Source organism: Bos grunniens, chromosome 4, assembly GCF_055505025.1.
Source record: "Bos grunniens cultivar Pamir isolate PY7600 chromosome 4, Bosgru_T2T1.0, whole genome shotgun sequence".
Classification (NCBI taxonomy): Eukaryota; Metazoa; Chordata; class Mammalia; order Artiodactyla; family Bovidae; genus Bos; species Bos grunniens.
In genome coordinates, this window is record NC_141168.1 from 116,547,436 (window position 1) to 116,570,947 (window position 23,512).

Below are 23,512 nucleotides of genomic sequence, written 5' to 3' on the forward strand. Positions count from 1 at the left end.
TATATACTTTCCTGTCTTCTCAAAATAGTAGTTAAATGCATATTAAGTATGTTTATCTTTGTTGCTTTTATTTGTTAAAACATATTTTTAGGTATGCGTCCAGATTTTTCTTTTATCAAGCCAGTTAACTAATTGTTACAACATAGTCTATGTGATTTCTCCATGATTTGATGGATAACAAATGTCATGTCATTATGGTGTGTCTGTCCTTTCCCCACATATCTGAAAAGCCCTCTCTATCATATGTCAGGTTTCCATACAAGCAAGCATGAGTCTATGTTTGAACTTTTTATTCTGTTTCAAGGTCTATTTGTCTACCCCTGCAGCTATACTGAGTTTTGAAAACCTAATTTATAGTATGTTCAATATCAATAAAGGTGAATTTCTCCATACTTATTTCTAAAAAAAGGGTGGTCATTATTTCATTGACACTTTCTTTCAATCTCTATAATCCCCTCTGCGAAGAATCTCCTAACTGAGAGATTATATTTTTGTTTTCTACCTTCTTGATTCATCTGTTATCTCTCTGTGCTACACTCTCGGTACTTTTTATTAGTAGATCTATCCCCTGGCCCATTGATTTTCTCTTTAGGCATACATATTTAAATGTTAAATAAGTTCATCTGGAATATCTTATTGATTTTCACATTTTCAAACTCTGCATTTTATTTTGTGATTTTCAATTCTTCTGGACATTTTTTCCATCTCACACTACCAAGGATTTTCATTTTCGTTTTCAGAAACATATTAAGTGCCTATTTTCTATTCTACATTTCATATTTCCAGAACCCCTGGTCATTAAAAAAAAAACAAAACTTGATTTTGCTGATTGTGCTGACTTTTACTGCCTTTCTCAAAATTTTGTGATTTGAAATGTGAATTCATGCGTTGGATCTTTTTTATATGAGAATGTCTTGAGGAATTCTCTTTTTGCAAATCACATTGGAAGAGTTGTACCTTAACTGATTTATTTTCTTTTTTTTTGTGGTTGTTGTCTCTGTGCTCATATGAATGTAACAAATTCAGACTCCAAACTCACATGAAGCTTTAAGGGATTGTGTGGCCTCTTACACACAGATACACGCATACCTCTGAAGTGCGCATGTTCACCTCATGCCGCTCTTTATAGGATTACTATTATTATTTGTATTTGTATTTCAACTCTCACTAAGGGCATGGCAAACTCTAAGATTGCAGCTTCATATGGGAGCCCGAATACAATGTCCACTCATGTCCATTAAAACTAGAGTGACCATAAATCATGATTTATCTCTGCTGTTCCAGATTCCAGCAGGCTACCATTTGCTCTGGACTTTCACATTTTTATGAATACAGTAGTGGTAATATTGTCTGTTGCCTCCAGCTTCTTCCATGGTCTGGTTGGTAGTGAGTAAGATAACACTGTGGCCCACAGAGTGGTCCTTTTAACATCAGGTTAAGTATGAACAATGGACAGAGGTGACCTTTCTTCTTTCTCTAGCCCTTCCCAGACCCAGGGGAGCTAACATGTCTCTCTTAAGAACAGCACACAGGGGCCTCTCTGAGAAAACAAACTGTGCTCAGGTTTAAGCAGAGGGACACACTGGTCACCTGATTGGTCACTGCTGCCCCCACTGGCCCTGAAGTAAATGGCCAGTAGTGATCTATCTTGTGCAATCTTTTTTCAGATTAATTTTATGGTTTTCATTTCAAATTTCCTTGTGAATATAAGAAGAAAAAAAGCAGTCTGTTATCATGTAGCTTCCATTATTAGAAAAAATTGCAAAGACTTAAATGATAGCTTTTATATCAGTGCTATCAGTAGTTTGAGATGGAGAATTGATAAATTCTACTAAAGATTTTTTTTTTCATTTCCAGGCAATTTATAAAATCAAAAGAAACCTTTGGATGTTTATCTCTTAAAAGTGAAACAGTACCATGAATGTTATTGTCAAATCAGATTTAAAATTCAGTATAAAAGAATTTTTTTCTGTGGCATACAAATCCAAAGACAGATTTTGGGGATTCACTGCATCATGGAAGAAACTGTTTTCCTATTACATTAAGAAACCTCTGGAGCAGAAATGCACTTGAATTGGTTGCTATAAAAATACAGCTTATATTGTGTGCAAGTCACCTACACTATTATAAAAGACAAAACCTTAGATTTCTTGTGGTTATTATAAATATTATATACAACATATGTATACACACAGTTTTATTGTAACTTAACTAGTCAACTACTGAATACATATGACAAAGATTTTAGATAGATAGTATAATATCTACTTCTATAAATGTATGTGTGTATGTCAGCATGGCAGAATACACTTTCAAGAAATCAATTAGAAGATGTAAGCTTTGAAGGATTCTTTTTAAAGTTATACTAATGTCAATAATTTTATTAACCTATTAATATAAAGTTGTAAATTGACTAAAAGCATCTTCTAAAATCTGGTTATATACCATATATTAATATATTGGTTGCATATTACCATTTTCTTTTGGAAAATGATAATAAAACCATGTGATGACTGAAGTGAAGTGCAAGTCAGTCAGTTGTGTCTGACTCTTTGGACCCCATGGACTAAACAGTCCATGGAATTCTCCAGGCCAGGATACTGGAGTGGGTAGCCCTTCCCTTCTGCAGGGGATCTTCCCAACCCAGGGATGAAATCTAGGTCTTGTGCACTGCAGGCAGATTCTTTACCATCTGAGCTACAGGGAAGCCCAAGAATACTTGAGTGGGTAGCCTATCCCTTCTCCAGCACATCTTCCCATCCCAGGAATCAAACCAGGGGCAGATGGATTCTTTACCAACTGAGCTACTAGGGAAACCCTGCTATATTTTCAGCTTTAGAAAAAAGTGAACTTTGGAAACAAACCCTGCATAGAAAAAGACACAAAGATTAGCTTCAAAAAAAAAGGGAGGGATTGAACATGGTAAATGACAATAATGCAGGTGAAGTAATATACAAGAACTACTTTGGGATGCCTCAACCAGCAGGAAGAATTATCTGAGGAAATGTCAATCTTTAATTCAACAAATTGCATTCTGAAGCCAATTATAATGAAGTTAAGAAGGTCTATAATTTTTCAAAAATTGGGAAAACCTTCAAAGAAAAATAAACTGATAATATATTTGATCAATTTTGTTGTGTAATAATGTCTATGAAGGTAGATTCTTTGAAACACACAAATTGAAAATATCCTAAAAGAATTTGAGCTGAAATATTTACACATTTTGATATGAGAAACATTTGAATTGAGAATCTTATCTGTTTGGCATATTTTTTTTTTTTTGCTGAACTCACCAGGTGTCTCAGCATTTGTAAAAAGAGCTCTTTTTTTTTTTCCTGTGGTCTATGGAGAAAAGTTGATCAAACTGTCAAAACCTTCAAATTTATTTACCATAAATTGTGACTCTGAAGAGGATTGCTGGTACTTTTCAGAAAACAGGTTAAAAATATTGAGAACATATTTTAAACGTTACAATTGTCAGGGAGATACTTATGGGCTAGTCTTAGAGACACATTTTGCTAAGGAACATCAAGCATGATTGCTGAATGAATTATGAAAGTTCAACTGTGCCACCAAAGACAAGCCAAACAATGTTGTAGGTAGGTGTTAAGTGTAGACACTTGATTGTAAATGTGAGCAGTGAGCATCTCAGTGAGTATCAATCCATGGGGCACACTTATAGGTTTGGATATATTAAGTGTAGCAGACTTGTGTGGAGCTGGCAAAAGGTAGGAGAACAAGGAAAAGCCACATCCAGTGGACACCAAATATTTGTGAGGCCCTTGGTGCTGTGAAAGTGCTGCACTCAATATGCCAGCAAATTTAGAAAACTCAGCAGTGACCACAGGACTGGAAAAGGTCAGTTTTCATTCCAATCCCAAAGAAAGGCAATGCCAAAGAATGTTCAAACTACCACACAATTGCACTCATCTCACACGCTAGTAAAGCTCAAAATTCTCCAGGCCAGGCTTCAGGAATACATGAACTGTGAACTCCCAGATGTTCAAGCTGGTTTTAGAAAAGGCAAAGGAACCAGAGATACAATTGCCAATATCCTCTGGATCATTGAAAAAGGAAGAGAGTTCCAGAAAAACATCTATTTCTGCTTTATTGACTATGCCAAAGCCTTTGACTATGTGCATCATAATAAACTGTGGAAAATTCTGAAAGAGATGGGACTACCAGACCACCTGCCCTGCCTCTTGAGAAACCTGTATGCAGGTCAGGAAGCAACAGTTAGAACTGGACATGGAACAACAGACTGGTTCCAAATAGGAAAAGGAGTATGTCAAGGCTGTATGTTGTCACCCTGTTTATTTAACTTATATGCAGAGTACATCCTGAGAAACACTGGGCTGGAAGAAGCACAAGCTGGAATCAAGATTGCTGGGAGAACTATCAACAACTTCAGATATGCAGATGACATCACCCTTATGGCAGAAAGTGAAGAGGAACTAAAGAGCCTCTTGATGAAAGTGAAAGAGGAGAGTGAAAAAGTTGGCTTAAAGCTCAATGTTCAGAAAACGAAGATCATGGCATCTGGTCTCATCACTTCATGGTAAATAGATGAGGAAACAGAAGTGTGTTTTCTGTTGAATAAATAAGAACTTTATTTTTGGGGCTCCAAAATCACTGCAGATGCTGATTGCAGCCATGAAATTAAAAGATGCTTTCTCCTTGGAAAGAAAGTTATGACCAACCTAGACAGCATATTAAAAAGCAGAGACATTACTTTGTCAACAAAGGGGTGTCTAGTCAAGGCTATGGTTTTTCTAGTGGTCATGTATGGATGTGACAGTTGGACTATAAAGAAAGCTGAGTGCCAAAGAATTGATACTTTTGAACTGTGATGTTGGAGAAGACTCTTGAGAGTCCTTTGGACTGCAAGGAGATCTAACCAGTTCATCCCAAAAGAGATCAGTCCTGAATGTTCATTGGAAGGACTGATGTTGAAGCTGAAACTCCAATACTTTGGCCACCTGATGCAAAGAGCTGACTCATTTGAAAAGATGCTGATGCTGGGAAAGATTGAGGTCAGGAGGATAAGGGGATGACAGAGGATGAGATGGTTGGATGGCATCACTGACTCGATGGACATGAGTTTGAGTAAACTCTGGGAGTTGGTGATGGACAGGGAGGTCTGGTGTGCTGTGGTTCATGGGGTCGCAAAGAGTTGGACACGACTGAGTGACTGAACTGAACTGGTCTGCAGGAGAGCTTAATTAGTTCACTCATTGGTGACATCTCTCTAGGCCAGTGTTTGCTATCCAAGAAACATAGACATAACCCATTGTTGTTCATCGGGTTAAGCAGAGCCATGTGTGGCCAGGCTTACTCACCCTCCCTCTGTCTCCTCTCTCTGCTGAGCTATTTCCTATCCTCAGTTCTGATATTTGTAGCTCCTATGATATCAGAAATGGCTGCAAGATTGACACATGTGAGACATCTGTGAGACTACACATGTAGTCACGTTTACTGGTAAAACACATCCAGGATTTACCAGTGGGGCCTTCCATCCTGTTGCTTCTCTTAGGACAAGATCATATGTGAGCCTCATTGAAATATACCAGAACTCAAGGGAATACGAAGGAAGGAAGAAGGAAAAGGAATCCTGAAAATCTGACTGATTATTCAAAAGAGGCCAATTTTACTTGGATAAGACTAGGATGAAGTTTGGAAATGACTGAATTAACTTAAAGAAAATTGACAGTTTATGCAATTGAGAAGATATAGGAGACCATGAGAAAGCTGTGTTACTGAACACGTTCATGTTCCTAACACGCCGTGGGACCAAACATAATTGGTAGGTTGGAGTTGGAGCAGAAAACCATTGATTGCAGTGTCATTCAAGGGGAAAGGATGGCTCATGTTCCCCAAACCTCCAAACTCCCTGAAGGGTTTCAGCAAGGCAGTTTTAAAGGCCATGTGAGACAGGGATGTAGTTAGTTGATGAAAGTTCTTGGTGTTGGAATCCTCTTTTATTGCAGCTATATGGTGTAAGTCAGGTTATACACTGTTTCTGTAAACCTTATTTTCTTTTCTGCAACTTTGTATCTCCATCTGAATAGAAAAGTGTTACACCCTTAAATGCCAGAGTCTTGAGAATGGGATATCCTGCATTTTTCAGAATATAAGCAGTATTCTTAATTAGAAGAAAAAACAATAGAATACAAAGGTTAAAGTAAAAGAAACAGATTCAATATGGAATCAGATTTGTTTTTCCCTATTGCAGTTGAACTTAGTTGCAAAATAATATTCTATATTTTAGCACATTGAGGCTCTAAAAATTAATTCAAACCTTACTTTGTATGTATGTAAATATTGATACATCAAAATTATTATGACATTTTAGTGGTGGCCGGATTTCATGTAACTTGTATTTAGTATTTGATATATTTATGGTTTACAGTTCATCTGCAATGTACATTTATAGCATTTGGAGCTATCAAGCAAAGTAAATGCTACTTTAAAATAAAAGTTCAGTAAAAAAACCTTGGCCCAGTGTACTGTGTCAAGCCCACTGGAAATAGCACACACAGTCCATTTTCCTGGCACTTGACAGCTTTCTTGAGTCAAAATCACCAAGTCATGATTTGATCCATCTGGGTGACTCTGTACTTGCCTCTTTGTGTCTTGGCTTGTCTCCTGGCTTGTCGACTTTTTATTTGTACTTTCAGCTTGGTGACCTACTTGGCTGAAAGATTTTTAGAAAAGGTCTGATTGAAAGTCAGTTATGTGTGTGACTTGGGTCGTGGATGGCAGCAACAGCAACCAAATACCCAAAGACAAACCGAAATCAGAAAGCGCTGGTCAGGGGAAGAGAGCTAGGGGAGGCGAGGTTTATACTGAATGTACTTTCCAGATGCTGTGAGTTCAGTTCAGTATGGCAGACGTCTAAACACTGGCTCAAAGTTTGCTGGGTTCTCTCCTAGAGTGTTCATGAGAAGGGCCTGCTCTGCTTGTGCGTTAGTTGGCGCTGCTCTTGCAGTTGTGCTTCCTGTAGAGTTCTGTGTAATCCAGTGGGGGAATCACAGCCCAGCGATTTGTCAGTGGCTTTTGCGCCCTTTGTGTTTGTCGAGTGGGGAATCACAGCCCAGCGATTTGTCAGTGGCTTTTGCGCCCTTTGTGTTTGTCGAGTGGGGAATCACAGCCCAGCGATTTGTCAGTGGCTTTTGCGCCCTTTGTGTTTGTCGAGTGGGGAATCACAGCCCAGCGATTTGTCAGTGGCTTTTGCGCCCTTTGTGTTTGTCGAGTGGGGAATCACAGCCCAGCGATTTGTCAGTGGCTTTTGCGCCCTTTGTGTTTGTCGAGTGGGGAATCACAGCCCAGCGATTTGTCAGTGGCTTTTGCGCCCTTTGTGTTTGTCGAGTGGGGAATCACAGCCCAGCGATTTGTCAGTGGCTTTTGCGCCCTTTGTGTTTGCATCTTAACATTTGCTAGCTCCAGATGGCTAGATGGCTTCGGTCCCCTCCAAAGAAATAACAATGTCAACTTCACACTTGTTTTATGATGGAAAATCTTTGCCATCATAGTTTTCACATGAAAGATATATTCGCCACTTCCCAAATGTCAAATCTAATAGAACTGGGATACAAATGATATATTTCCTTGTAGCCATCAACCCTTTAAGGTTATGACATGATGTGACATACATATTTGTCATGATAAAGTAAGCACATTTAGTGATGTCCTGATTTTTTGATGTTTTCAAATACTGAAAGTAGTCTGAGTTTACCCTGAGTTCTACAGATTTTACAGTACATATCATGTCAAAACTCATGGGTACTTAATGAAATAGCTATCAGTAATACACCTGCATTAAATATTTCACTACAGAAGAAAGATTTATCAAATCTTTATATTTTAAGTGAAAAAAAAAAAAACTTTCAAAAACAGCCAAAAAAGAAATGCAATTTGAGAAAACCCAAAATGGTAGCTGTAGCTTCTTTAAAAAAATAAATACAGTTAGTAAAAAAAAAAAAAAATCTATTATATAGAAACCTTGTTATAAAACATGGTTCCATTTTTTTAAACAAACAAAAGCCTTAATTCATTGAAAAGTACATGTTCATATAATTAAAATAAGAAATATTCTAATGTCATGCTTGTAACGATAATTTGTCATGAAATGAATATTTGAAAGAAATTCAGTGCATGATAATTCAATGAATATATAATTCTCAGACCAGTCTTAAATGAAAATTCTCTTTCTAAAAACCTTATAAGCATTCTAATGACATACTCTCCCTAAAAAAGATTGATCACACATTTCTAAGTGGAAAGTGCTAAAGGACTTTCTGCTGGTAAGAACAAAGAACTCTCAAAAGACTCCCTAGTTTCAATAGTTATTCACACCTTGATGTAATTTCGGTTGTATGAAGAGGGTAATAATATGCACATGCACAGTCTTTTTTTAAACCACAGTATTTTGGTAGGCTTGTCATACAAATAGCTGTATATATCTAATGCACACAATTTAATGAGATTTGAGCAAATTCTATGCCTATAAAAAATCACCACATTCTATGCCATAAATGCACCCATCACCTCCTGCCTTATTTACTTATTTATTATTTTTATAGTAATAATACATAACATAAGATCTACCTTTTTAGGAAAATTTTACATATGCAATACGATACTGTTACCTATAAGCTTTGTGCTGTAAAAAACACAGTCCTTCAGAATTTTCTGCTTGGGAATGTCTAATAATTCTTTTGTAGGGGGAGTATGTCATTAAAATGCTTAGAAGGATTTTACAATGGAAATTTTGGTTTAAAAGACTAGTCTGACAATTATATATGCATGGATATAATATACATACTATAATAAATATATTCTCTATATAAATGAGGTTAAACACAAATCATACTGCCTCAAGTAAAAAATATGTATGAATGCTTGCAATGCTGCTTCATTGCACCATTGTGCAACAAGGCAACAGCTTCTGCAACCTCTACTATTCATTCTGTGAGTGGTGTTCAGTCATGAGACTGAGGTTATGAGAAGAAGCTGTTTTGAGTTCTGCTCAAGTAGGTGAGGCCTTCCCAGGTGGCACTACTGGTTGAAATCTGCCTGCCTTAACAGGAGACATAAGAGACACGGGTACAGTCCCTGGGTCAGGAAGATCCCCTGGAGGAGGGCAAGGCAACCCAGCCCAGTATTTTTGCCTGGAGAATCCCATGGACAGAGGAGTCTCGTGGGCCACAGTTCATAGGATCGCATAGTGTTGGACTCTACTGAAGAAACTTAGCACACACATATATGTAGGTGAACTTTTTTACTATATCCACTTTTGCTTTCTACCTTCTACCTTGTAAGAGTCTTGTTTTGAAGTAAATTTTGTGGTGGTCACTGGTGTGTCCTGGCACAGAGTGGAACCTCAGTAAATACCTACAAATTAATAAAAAAAAGTCATTGATTAGTGGAGACAACAATATAAACCAATGACTAGAGTTTTAAATTGAAGTATAATTGATTTACAATATTGTGTTGCTTTCAGGTATACAGGAAGGTGATTCAATTTTAAATATACATACACATTTATGTATATACATGTGCATATATTTTATATATATATATATATATATTTGCTGTTCAGTAACTAAGTCATATCCGATCTTTGTGACCCCATGGACTAAAGCACACAGGTGTCTCTAATATATATATATACACATGAAATAATGACTGGTTCAAAATTGGGAAATGAGTACAACAAAGCTGTATATTGTCACCCTGCTTATTCAACTTACATGCAGAGTACATCAAGAAATATGCCAGGCTGGATGAAGCTCAAGCTGGAATCAAGATTGCCAGGAGAAATACCAACAACCTCAGTATGCAGATGACACCACCCTTATGGCAGAAAGTGAAGAGGAACTAAAGAGCCTCTTGATGAAGGTGAAGGAGGAGAATGAAAATGCTGGCTTAAAATTCAACTTCAAAAACTAAGACCATGGCATCCAGTCCCATCACTTCATGGCAAATAGATGGGGGAAAAATGGAAACAGTGACAAACTTTACTTTCTTGAACTCCGAAATAACTGCAGACTGTGACTATAGCCATGAAATTAAAAGATGCTTGCTCCTTGGGAGAAAAGTTATGACAAACATAGACAGCATATTAAAAACCAGAGACATCACTTTGCTGACAAGGGTCTGTATAAAATTTAAGCCATGGTTTTTCCTGTAGTCATGTATCGATGTGAGAGTTGAACCATAAAGAAAGCTGAACACTGAAGAATTGATGCTTTTGAACTGTGGTGTTGGAGAAGACTCTCAAGAGTCCCTTGGACTGCAAGGAGATCCAACCAGTCCATTCTAAAGGAGATCAGTCCTGGGTGTTCATTGAAAGGACTGACACTGGGGCTGAAACTCTGATAATTTGGCCACCTGATGCAAAGAACTGACTCACTGGAAAAGACCCTGCTGCTAGGAAAAATTGAGGGCAGGAGGAGAAGGGGATGACAGAGGATGAGATGGTTGGATGGCATCACTGATTCAATAGATAGGAGTTTGAGCAAACTACAGAAGATAGTGAAAGACAGGGAAGCCTGCTGTGCTACAGTCCATGGGGTCGAAAAGACTTGGATATTACTGAGTGACTTAACAACTTATATATACATTATATATATAATTTTTCTATATGTTATTACAAATATTGGCTATAGTTCCCTGTGCTTTAGAATAAATCCTTATTCCTTGTTAATCCCATATTCCTAGTTTATTTCTCCCTCCCATTTGGCCTTTGGTAACCATAAGTTTGGAGAAGGCAATGGCACCCCACTCCAATACTCTTGCCTGGAAACTCCCATGGGCAGAGGACCCTGGTAGGCTGCAGTCCACGGGGTCGCGAGGAGTCAGACACAGGACACGACTGAGCGACTTCACTTTCACTTTTCACTCTCATACATTGGAGAAGGAAATGGCAACCTACTCGAGTGTTCTTGCCTGGAGAATCCCAGGGATGGGGGAGCTTGGTGGCCTGCCATCTGTGGGGTCACACAGAGTCGGACACGACTGAAGCGACTTAGCAGCAGCAGCAGCAGCAGCAGCAACCGTAAGTTTGTTTTCTATGTCTGTTAATCTGTTTTTGCATATAGATTGATTTGTGTTACTTCCTGGATTCCACATATATCATATAATATTTTCTTTGTCTGACTTTATTCACTTAATTTGATAATTTCTATATCCATCTATGTTGCTGCAAATGACATTATTTCAAAAAAAAATAATATATATATACATCCCACATTTTCATATATATTTCATATATATATATATATATATATATATATATATATATATATATATATATATATATCCCACATTTTCTTAAGCCAATCAACTGTTGACACACATCACTCAGGTTGTGTCCATGTCTTGGCTACTGTAAACAATGTTGCTATGAACAATGGGGTGCATACATATTTTGAAATTAGAGTTTTTCTCTTTTCAGGATATATGCCCAGGAGTGGGGTCATATAGTAGTTCTATTTTCATTTATCTAAGAGACTTACCTACTGTTCTTCATAGTGGTTGTAACAATTTACTCTCCCACTAAAAGTTAGGAGGGTTCATTTTTCTCCATACCCTTTCCAGAATTTATTATTTGTAAACATTGTGATAAAGACTTTTCTGATCAGTGGGAGGTGGTACCTAATTACAGTTTTGACTAGGTGGAACCTAAATATAGTCTGCATCTCTCTAATAATTAGTGATGTTGAGGCTTTTTGCATATGCCTGTTGACCATCTATACAACTTCTTTGAAGAAAAGTCTGTTCAGGTCTTCTGCCCTTTTTTTTGATTGTATTTTTTACATTTTGATATCGAGTTTAAGAGCTGTTGTGCATATTTTGAATACTAAACCCTCATTGGCCACATTATTTGCAAATATCTTCTCTATTTCATAGGTTATCTTTTAGTTTTGTTGATAGTTTCCTTCACTGTGCAAAGCTTTTAAGTTTGATTAGGTCCCATTCATCTTAGATTTTTTTTTCAAAGTTATCTGTCTTACTTGCTTAAGGCACTTTTATATTTATTGCTAGTACAGACTATTACATTTCCAACAAAATAATGATGGTAATTTTACTGCTCATGCAATACCAGCAGTCAGTAGTATGCCAATTATTCTGTACACAGTATTTATTCAATCATCACCCAACCTCAAGTAAGGCAGTTGTTTTGCCCCATACACAGGTGAGGATCCAAGGTAGGCTGGTGGAATCACAGAACTTGCTCCAGGGTGAAACTGAGTCTTAGGATGTGTGCCTAGAATTCAGGCTCCAGGGTCAGGGCCTAAATGTCAAGATGGTCCTTCCTGTCCCTATTACTGCATATCCTGCTGTGATGACCTGCAGTTATCTGAGGTGATTAACTAACAGGTCCTATCAAGCTCACTAACTGGAGACATTGTCCTTTTATCTTCTCTACTTCAGTGGGATTTTTCATGCTTGTTGTGGCAATTCCTGTTTTTTCCTCACGTGAATGTCACTTGCACTGCACTGTAATTGTGCTAGGTTTTTATGCAGCATTTCACTTGTACTAAGTTGTTCCTGATGTTTATATTTGCAAACTCTAGCTCTTCTGTGAAACATAAGATTTTAAAGCGGATTGAAAACTTTAATTATGTCTTCTTAAAGAAAGTGAAAAGAACTAAAGAGTCTCTTGATGAAAGTGAAAGAGGAGAGTGAAAAAGTTGGCTTAAAAGCAAAAATAAACAAATGGGACCTAATTAAACTTAAAAGCTTCTGCACAACAAAGGAAACTCTAAGCAAGGTGAAAAGACAGCCTTCAGAATGGGAGAAAATAATAGCAAATGAAGCAACTGACAAAGAACTAATCTCAAAAATATACAAGCAACTCCTGCAGCTCAATTCCAGACAGATAAACGACCCAATCAAAAAATGGGCCAAAGAACTAAATAGACGTTTCTCCAAAGAAGACATACAAATGGCTAACAAACACATGAAAAGATGCTCAATATCACTCATTATCAGAGAAATGCAAATCAAAACCACAATGAGGTACCATTTCACACCAGTCAGAATGGCTGCTATCCAAAAGTCTACAAGCAATAAATGCTGGAGAGGGTGTGGAGAAAAGGGAACCCTCTTATACTGTTAGTGGGAATGAAAATTAGTATAGCCACTATGGAAAACAGTGTGGATATTCCTTAAAAAACTGGGAATAGAACTGCCATATGACCCAGCAATCCCACTGCTGGGTGTACACACAGAGGAAACCAGAATTGAAAGAGACACATGTACCCCAATGTTCATTGAAGCACTGTTTATAATAGCCAGGACATGGAAGCAACCTAGATGTCCATCAGCAGATGAATGGATAAGAAAGCAGTGGTACATATACACAATGGAGTATTACTCAGCCATTAAAAAGAATACATTTGAATCAGTTCTAATGAGGTGGATGAAACCGGAGCCTATTATACAGAGTGAAGTAAGCCAGAAAGAAAAACATCAATACAGTATACTAATGCATATATATGGAATTTAGAAAGATGGTAATGATAGCCCTGTAAGCGAGACAGCAAAAGAGGCACAGATGTACAGAACACTCTTTTGGATTCTGTGAGTGAGGGAGAGGGTGGGATGATTTGGGAGAATGACATTGAAACATGTATAATATCATATATAAAACGAATTGCCAGTCCAGGTTCAATGCAGGATACTGGATGCTTGGGGCTGGTGCAATGGGACGACTCAGAGGGATGGTACGGGGAGGGAGGAGGGAGATGGGTTTGGGCTGGGGAACACGTGTATACCAGTGATGGATTCATGTTGATGTATGGCAGAACAAATACAATATTGTAAAGTAATTAAACTTCAATTAAAATAAATAAATTTATATTTAAAAAAAACAAACAAAAAAATAAAAAGCTACTTTGCTAGCAAAGGTCCATCTAGTCAAGGCTATGGCTTTTCCAGTGGTCATGTATGGATGTGAGAGTTGGACTGTAAAGAAAACTGAGCACTGAAGATTAGATGCCTTTAAACTGTGGTGTTAGAGAAGACTCTTGAGAGTCCCTTGGACTGAAAGGAGATCCAACCAGTCCATCCCAAAGGAGATCAGTCCTGGGTGTTCATTGCAAGGACTGATATTGAAGCTGAAACGCCAATATTTTGGCCACCTGATGCAAAGAGCTGACTCATTTGAAAAGATGCTGATGTTGGGAAAGATTGAGGTCAGGAGGAGAAGGCGACGACAGAGGATGAGATGGTTAGATGGCATTACTGATTCAATGGTCATGGGTTTGGGTGGACTCTGGGAGTTGGTGATGGACAGGGAGGCCTGTTTTGCTGCAGTCCATGAGGTCACAAAGAGTTGGACACGACTGAAATGAACTGAAAGATAGTTTAGATTTACTTTTGCTTTTTCACATCTCAAATCTAACAGCTGAGTAAACATGAAGATTTTTACAAATAATTGCTATGTATTCTACCACTGAGTTACAGACTAATAGACAATGGTGAGACTGAACTCACAGACTGCTTATTCCCAAGTTCAGTGATTGTGCAGGATAAATATAGCACAGAATGCAGATGGTCTCCAAGCAGCTGGACAGAGCCACTTTTCAATCAGATCAGATCAGATCAGATCAGATCAGTGGCTCAGTCATGTCCGACTCTTTGCGACCCCATAAATTGCAGCACGCCAGGCCTCCCTGTCCATCACCAACTCCCAGAGTTCAAACAGACTCATGTCCATCGAGTCAGTGATGCCATCCAGCCATCTCATCCTCTGTCATCCCCTTCTCCTCCTGCGCCCAATTCCTCCCAGCATCAGAGTCTTTTCCAATGAATCAACTCTTCACATAAGGTGGCCAAAGTACTGGAGTTTGCAGCTTTAGCATCATTCCTTCTAAAGAAATCCCAGGGCTGATCTCCTTCAGAATGGACTGGTTGGATCTCCTTGCAGTCCAAGGGACTCTCAAGAGTCTTCTCCAACACCACAGTTCAAATTCACAGCATCAATTCTTCGGTGCTCAGCCTTCTTCACAGTCCAACTCTCACATTCATACATGACCACAGGAAAAATCACAGCCTTCAATAGCCGGGCCTTTGTTGGCAAAGTAATGTCTCTGCTTTTGAATATACTATCTAGGCTGGTCATAACTTTTCTTCCAAGGAGTAAGCGTCTTCTAATTTCATGGCTGCAGTCACCATCTGCAGTGATTTTGGAGCACAGAAAAAAAAAAGTCTGACACTGTTTCCACTGTTTCCCCATCTATTTCCCATGAAGTGATGACCAGATGCCATGATCTTGGTTTTCTGAATGTTGAGCTTTAAGCCAACTTTTTCACTCTCCACTTTCACTTTCATCAAGAGGCTTTTTAGTTCCTCTTCACTTTCTGCCATAAGGGTGGTGTCATCTGCATATCTGAGGTTATTGATATTTCTCCTGGCAATCTTGATTCCAGCTTGTGCTTCTTCCAGCCCAGTGTTTCTCATGATGTACTCTGCATATAAGTTAAATAAGCAGGGTGACAATATAGAGCCTTGATGTACTCCTTTTCCTATTTGGAATCAGTCTGTTGTTCCATGTCCAGTTCTAACTGTTGCTTCCTGACCTGCATACAAAGTTCTCAAGGGGCAGGTCAGGTGGTCTGGTATTCCTATCTCTTTCAAAATTTTCCAGTTTATTGTGATTCACACAGTCAAAGGCTTTGGCATAGTCAATAAAGCAGAAATAGATGTTTTTCTGGAACTCTCTTGTTTTTTCCATGATCCAACAGATGTTGGCAATTTGATCTCTGGTTCCTCTGCCTTTTCTAAAACCAGCTTGAACATGAGGAAGTTCACGGTTCACATATTGCTGAAGCCTGACTTGGAGAATTTTGAGCATTACTTTACTAGCGTGTGAGATGAGTGCAATTGTGCGGTAGTTTGAGCATTCTTTGACATTGCCTTTCTTTGGGATTGGAATGACACTGACCTTTTCCAGTGCTGTGTCACTGCTGACTTTTCCTAATTTGCTGGCATATTGAATGCAGCACTTTCACAGCATCATCTTTCAAGATTTGGAATAGCTCAACTGGAATTCTATCACCTCCACTAGCTTTGATCATAGTGATGCTTTCTAAAGCCCACTTGACTTGACATTCCAGGATATCTGGCTCTAAGTCAGTGATCACATCATCATGATTATCTGGGTCATGAAGATCTTTTTTTGTACAGTTTTTCTGTGTATTCTTGCCACCTCTTCTTAATATCTTCTGCTTCTGTTAGGTCCATACCATTTCTGTCCTTTATCAACCCCATCTTTGCATGAAATGTTCCCTTGGTATCTCTAATTTTCTTGAAGAGATCTCTAGTCTTTCCCATTCTGTTGTTTTCTCCTATTTCTTTTCATTAATCACTGAAGAAGGCTTTTTATCTCTTCTTGCTATTCTTTGGAACTCTGCATTCAGATGTTTATATCTTTCCTTTTCTCCTGTGCTTTTCACTTCTCTTCTTTTCACAGCTATTTGCAAGGCCTCCCCAGACAGCCATTTTGCTTTTCTGCATTTCTTTTCCATGGGGATGGTCTTGATTCCTGTCTCCTGTACAATGTCACGAACTTCATTCCATAGTTCATCAGGCACTCTATCTATCAGATCTAGTCTCTTAAATCTATTTCTCACTTCCACTGTATAATCATAAGAGATTTGATTTAGGTCATACCTGAATGGTCTAGTGGTTTTCCTTACTTTCTTCAATTTAAATCTGAATTTGGCAATAAAGAGTTCATGGTCTGAGCCACAGTCAGTTCCTGGTCTTGATTTTGCTGACTGTAGAGCTTCTCCATCTTTGGCTGCAAAAAATATTATATATCTGATTTCGGTGTTGACCATCTGGTGATGTCCGTGTATAGAGTCTTCTCTTGTGTTGTTGGAAGAGGGTGTTTGTTATGACCAGTCCATTTTCTTGGCAAAACTCTATTAGTCTTTGCCCTGCTTCATTCCACATTCCAAGGCCAAATTTGCCTGTTACTCCAGGTGTTTCTTGAGTTCCTACTTTTGCATTCCAGTTCCCTATAATGAAAAGGACATCTTTCTTGGGTGTTAGTTCTAAAAGGTCTTGGAGGTCTTCATAGAACCGTTCAACTTCAGCTTCTTCAGCGTTACTGGTTGGGGCATAGACTTGGATTACTGTGATACTGAATGGTTTGCCTTGGAAATGAACAGAGATCATTCCATCGTTTTTGAGATTGCATCCAAGTACTGCATTTCGGACTCTTTTGTTGACCATGATGGCCACTCCATTTCTTCTGAGGGATTCCTGCCCACAGTAGTAGATATAATGGTCATCTGAGTTAAATTCACCCATTCCAGTCCATTTCAGTTCGCTGCTTCCTAGAATGTCGACATTCACTCTTGCCATCTCTTGTTTGACCACTTCCAATTTACCTTGATTCATGGACCTGACATTCCAGATTCCTATGCAATATTGCTCTTTACAGCATCAGACCTTGCTTCTATCACCAGTCACATCCACAGCTGGGTATTGTTTTTGCTTTGGCTCCATCCCTTCATTCTTTTTGGAGTTATTTCTCCACTGATCTCCAGTAGCATATTGGGCACCTACTGACCTGGGGAGTTTCTCTTTCAGTATCCTATCATTTTGCCTTTTCATACTGTTCATGGGGTTCTAAAGGCAACAATACTGAAGTGGTTTGCCATTCCCTTCTCCATGATGGATTCATATATTTAAATATAGTCTCAGGCAAAAGTTGGCCATCCTGGACACTTATGTTATTTACCTATTTGTGAATATTCTTTGGTAATAGCTTCTCTGAATTATGATTTCCATAGCAAGTAAAATAGCAGATGTTAGAAAACATTTTTCCTTTGAATTTTCATGTGACAAGCTATAAAGTTATAGTTTGCTCCATGTAATAATTTCTTCCAGGAAATTAGATGGTAATATTCTTTGCAGCCAAAGATGGAGAAGCTCTATACAGTCAGCAAAAACAAGACCAGGAACTGACTGTGGCTCAGATCTTGAACTCCTTATTGCCAAATTCAGAGTTAAACTTAAAAAAGTAGGAAAACCACTAGACCATTCAGGTATGGCCTAAATCAAATCCCTTATGATTATACAGTAGAAGTGAGAAATAGATTTAAGGGACTAGATCTGCTAGATATGGTGCCTGGTGAACTATGGACTGAGGTTTGTGACATTGTACAGGAGACAGGATCAAAACCATCCCCATGGAAAAGAAATGCAAAAAAGCAAAATGGCTGTCTGGGGAGGCCTTACGAATAGCTGAGAAAAGAAGAGAAGTGAAAAGCAAAGGAGAAAATGAAACATACAAGCATCTGAATGCAGAGTTCCAAAGAATAGCAAGAAGAGATAAGAAAGCCTTCTTCAGTGATCAATGCAAAGAAATAGAGGAAAACAACAGAATGGGAAAGACTAGGGATCTCTTCAAGAAAATTAGAGATACCAAGGGAACATTTCATGCAAAGATGGGATTGATAAAGGCCAGAAATGGTATGGACCTACCAGAAGCAGAAGATATTAAGAAGAGGTGGCAAGAATACACAGAAGAACTGTACAAAAATGATCTTCACGATCCAGATAATCATGATGGTGTGATCACTGACCTAGAGCCAGACATCCTGGAGTGTGACATCCTGGAATGTGAAGTCAAGTGGGCCTTAGAAAGCCCACTATGAACAAAGCTAGTGGAGGTGATGGAATTCCAGTTCAGCTATGTCAAATCCTAAAGATGATGCTGTGAAAGTGCTGCACTCAATATGCCAGCCAATTGGAAAAACTCAGCAGTGGCCACAGGACTGGAAAAGGTCAGTTTTCATTCCAATCCCAAAGAAAGGCAATGCCAAAGAATGCTCAAACTACCGCACAATTGCACTCATCTCACACGCTAGTAAAGTAATGCTCAAAATTCTCCAAGCAAGGCTTTAGCAATACGTGAATCGTGAACTTCCAGATGTTCAAGCTGGTTTTAGAAAAAGGAGAGGAACCAGCGATCAAATTGAAAAAGCAAGAGAGTTCCAGAAAAACATCTATTTCTATTTATTGACCATGCCAAAGCCATTGACTGTGTGGATCACAATAAACTGTGGAAAATTCTGAAAGAGATGGGAATACTAGACCACCTGACCTGCTGCTTGAGAAACCTATATGCAGGTCAGAAGCAACAGTTAGAACTGGACATGGAACAACAGACTGGTTCCAAATAGGAAAAGGAGTATGTCAAGGCTGTATATTGTCACCCTGCTTATTTAACTTATATGCAGAGTACATCATGAGAAATCTGGGCTGGAAGAAGCACAAGCTGGAATCAAGATTGCTGGGAGAAATATCAGTAACCGAGGATGACACCATCCTCATGGCAGAAAGTGAAGAGGAACTAAAAAGTCTCTTAATGAAAGTGAAAGAGGAGAGTGAAAAAGTTGGCTTAAAGCTCAACATTCAGAAAACGAATATCATGGCTTCTGGTCCCATCACTTCATGGCAAGTAGATGGGGAAACAGTGGAAACAGTGTCAGATTTTGGTTTTGGGAGGCTCCAAAATCACTGCAGATGGTGACTGCAGCCATGAAATTGAAAGACGCTTACTCCTTGGAAGAAGAGTTATGACCAACCTAGACAGTATATTGAAAAGCAGAGACATTACTTTGCCAACAAAGATCCGTCTAGTCAAGCCTATGGTTTTTCCTGTGGTCATGTATGGATGTGAAAGTTGGACTGTGAAAAAGGCTGAGCACCGAAGAATTGATGCTTTTGAACTGTGGTGTTGGAGAAGACTCTTGAGAGTCCCTTGGACTGTATGAAGATCCAACTTGTCCATTCTAAAGGAGATCAGCCCTGGGATTTCTTTGGAAGGAATGATGTTGAAGCTGAAACTCCAGTACTTTGGCCACTTCATGCAAAGAGTTGACTCATTGGAAAAGACTCTGATGCTGGGAGGGATTGGGTGCAGGAGGAGAAGGGGACGACAGAGGATGAGATGGCTGGATGGCATCACTGACTCGATGGACGTGAGTCTGAGTGGACTCCCGGAGTTGGTGATGGACAGGGAGGCCTGGCGTGCTGCGATTCATGGTGTCGCAAAGTCGGACATGACTGAGAGACTGAACTGAACTGATATATATATGTAAGTCAGTTCAGTTATAAAGTTAAAAGAGTTCTGGAAAACACAGAAAATTGTCACAAATAACTCAAATTTCTGAGAATTTGGTTATAATCTGGCTAATTATAACCAGTTAACTTTTATTTATGAGAAAAGTGAAACTTTTGAAACAATTTGAGATTCAGCATAGGTGAAGGATATACTTTCTCATGAAGTAAGTGCTTGAGTTTCCCAGCATTCATAAAAATCACAGGGAAATTAATGGTAAGACGTTGGGACCTGACCCAGTGTGCACATACCCTCCCCCATGCAGGAACTGAGAGCTCATATTTGACAAATCTCCTTAGTGATCACTGCCTTCTTAATCTTCTGTCAGAGGACGGAGGCGCAGAGAGAAGTAAGCAGCATCTCAGCTTATTTCAAGCTGTCACAACAAACACAGGTGTCGCAGAGGAAAACATATTTAAGTCATACTTGCCTCTCAAGGATGAAGGCTTCTCTTCAGGTAGCCAGTTAGAGGTGACCTTAGGTTTTCTGCTTGTTCTTTATATTTCTAACACAATGGCTAAATGGTGTTTTTGTTCTTCTGTGTGTACTGAGGGATTTAGATAATGTAGTGTGGTACTGAAGGTGCAAGATAATTTCTGCTGCTGAACAGAAGGTGAAGTATTGGCATGGTGGCCAACCAGTGAGGCCAGGAAGAAAAAGGGAAAAAATCAGAGATGAGAGAAACAGGCCAGGGAAATCTGTAACATACTAAGAGGTCAGCGGGGCCGCAGCAGGGCTGGCAGCACCAGGAAAGTCCAGGTTCTGGTGGTTGGGAGGACTGTAAAGGGGGAGAAGTGTGATATTCAAGGTGGTTCTCTTGCTGCTTTGTGAATTTCCTCAAGTCCTGAAACTTTCAATAATAATGCAATTTTCTCAAATACTTAGCTTGTACATATATGGTGCTGTGCACTGCTTGTTTGCTTGTTTTTTCTATTTCATGAAATCAAGGAAAGGGGCCAAGTTTCCCCCACCTGGGCCCTGGTTGCCAGAAGCAAGAGCTAAAAGATGAGGCTTCAGATGCTCCTTCTAGGGAGGTCCTTGAGTTTCAATACATCACTGAATGTGTATCAAGCTGAGACTTTCTAGATGTTAGGTGATAAGGCATTTCAGAGACATTTGGGTTACCTGGAGCAGGAAAATGACTCAGCATAACAATAAAATCCAGAAAAGACACACTCTGCCTTTCTAAGATTCTTTTCTATATGTCTCTAATAGCCACTCATCTTAACAGAAGTTGTCCAACCTCAAAGGTTATTAGAAAACATGGGTCATATTAGATAATTTGGAGGACATGGGAGCCCTATTCAAGTCAGAAGGCTGCACACACAGAAGTGCACTGGCTTTCAGCGGGGGCTCAGGCAGTGCAGGCTGGAGGCTGGGCGTGGGGGGAAACTCACCCACTGTCACAAGACAGAAGCCCCTTCGAAGGGACCCCAGCCCACACCCCTGGGCTGACTCTGTTCAGGGGTCACACAGGGAAGCTTTCCTGAGCCCTGATCTTCCTCTTGCAGCTTTTGGGGTCGGGATACACCCAGTGTGTTGATTGCTTATTCAGATGCTAACGTTGGCTCCTTTGGGTCTTATTCTACTATCATTTTTGTTTGTTTGTTTGCTTTTTGCTCTATTTCTTCTCCTACAAGAGATCTAGGGAGAAATGTGTGCAGTAAACTCAATGCTTAAGAACAAAATACACTATACACCTGCTGATTCCCTCTCCCTTACTGCCTCCCCTCCCCTCTGCCAAAACACTTAACAAATGCTCTCACCTCAAAGTTGGTTTCCTTCCCAGGTGGGTAAGTGGTAGATTTGCTGTACTTTCTGTATATGCTATGAGAATACATATAAGTAATACATGTACATCAGAAAATATTTACAAGGACTTCCCTTGTGGTCCAGTGGTTAAGACTCTACACGTCCAGTACAAGTAACATGGGTTTGATCCGTGGTCCAGGGAACTGAGATCCTGCGTGCTATATGGTGTGGCCAAAACAAACAGACAAAACATGCAACAAACCCCATGTGTCTCATACAGGTCTTGTGTCCAAACCATGCCTTAAGGCTCAACAGTAAGAAATCAAACAACTCAGTTAAAACGTGAGCAAAAAGTCAGAAGATGTACCTCAATGAAGAAGATGCAGAGGCGGCATGTTTGAAAAGATGTTCAAGGTCATTTGTCATTAAGGAAACACACACTAAACTTCACTGAGATACCACTACACATTTATTCAAGTGACTAAAATAGGTGGGACAATCCCTTAAATACCAGTGTGGGAGACAGGAATTCTCCATCATTGCTGGCCTGAATGCACAATGATATGGCTGTTTTGGACAACAATTGAGTATTTGCTTTCAAAACTAAACATAACCTGACCCAAAAATCTGGTAATTGTGTCCTCGGGTATTTACCCAACTAATTAAAAATATATGCCCACATAAAAACCCAAATGTGAGTATTTATAATCCCCAAAGCCTAGAAACAACAAAGATGTACTCCTATAGGTTAATGGATAAGCAACATTTGATATATTGAGACAATGACAGATTACTCAGCAATAAAAGAAGAATAAGCAGGTAAAACCACACGAGACGTGGATGGATTACAAAAACACATTGCTAATTGAAATAAATCAGCCTGAAAAAGTTAATTAATATATGATTCCATTTATAACATTTTGGAAAGGGCAAGTCAGAATAACAGTAATTAAGACAGCAGTTGCCAGGGATCCAGCTCACGGAAGTGGCTGAATAGTGACGTGCACAGGACTTTGTGTGTGTGAAGAAGAGACTATTTTATGTCACGCTTCACTGGTGGATACATGACACTGTGCATTTGCCAAAACCCTTCAGCTTCATAGCACAAATAGTAAAGCTTAGTGTTTTTATTTTTTATTTTTGAATATTTAGTTGTTTTCGGTCTTTTTTTTAATTTTATTTTTTAACTTTACAATATTGTATTGGTTTTGCCATATATCAACATGAATCCACTACAGGTATACACATGTTCCCCATCCTGAACCCTCCTCCCACCTCCCTCCCCATCCCATCCCTCTGGGTCTTCCCAGGGCACCAGCCCCAAGCATCCAGTATCGTGCATCAAACCTGGACTGGCGACTCGTTTCATATATGATATTACACATATTTCAATGCCATTCTCCCAAATCATCCCACCCTCTCCCTCTCCCTCTCACACAGAGTCCAAAAGACTGTGCTATACATCAGTGTCTCTTTTGCTGTCTCATACACAGGGTTATTGTTACCATCTTTCTAAATTCCTTATATATGTGTTAGTATACTGTATTGGTGTTTTTCTTTCTGGCTTACTTCACTCTGTATAATAGGCTCCAGTTTCATCAGAAGCTTAGT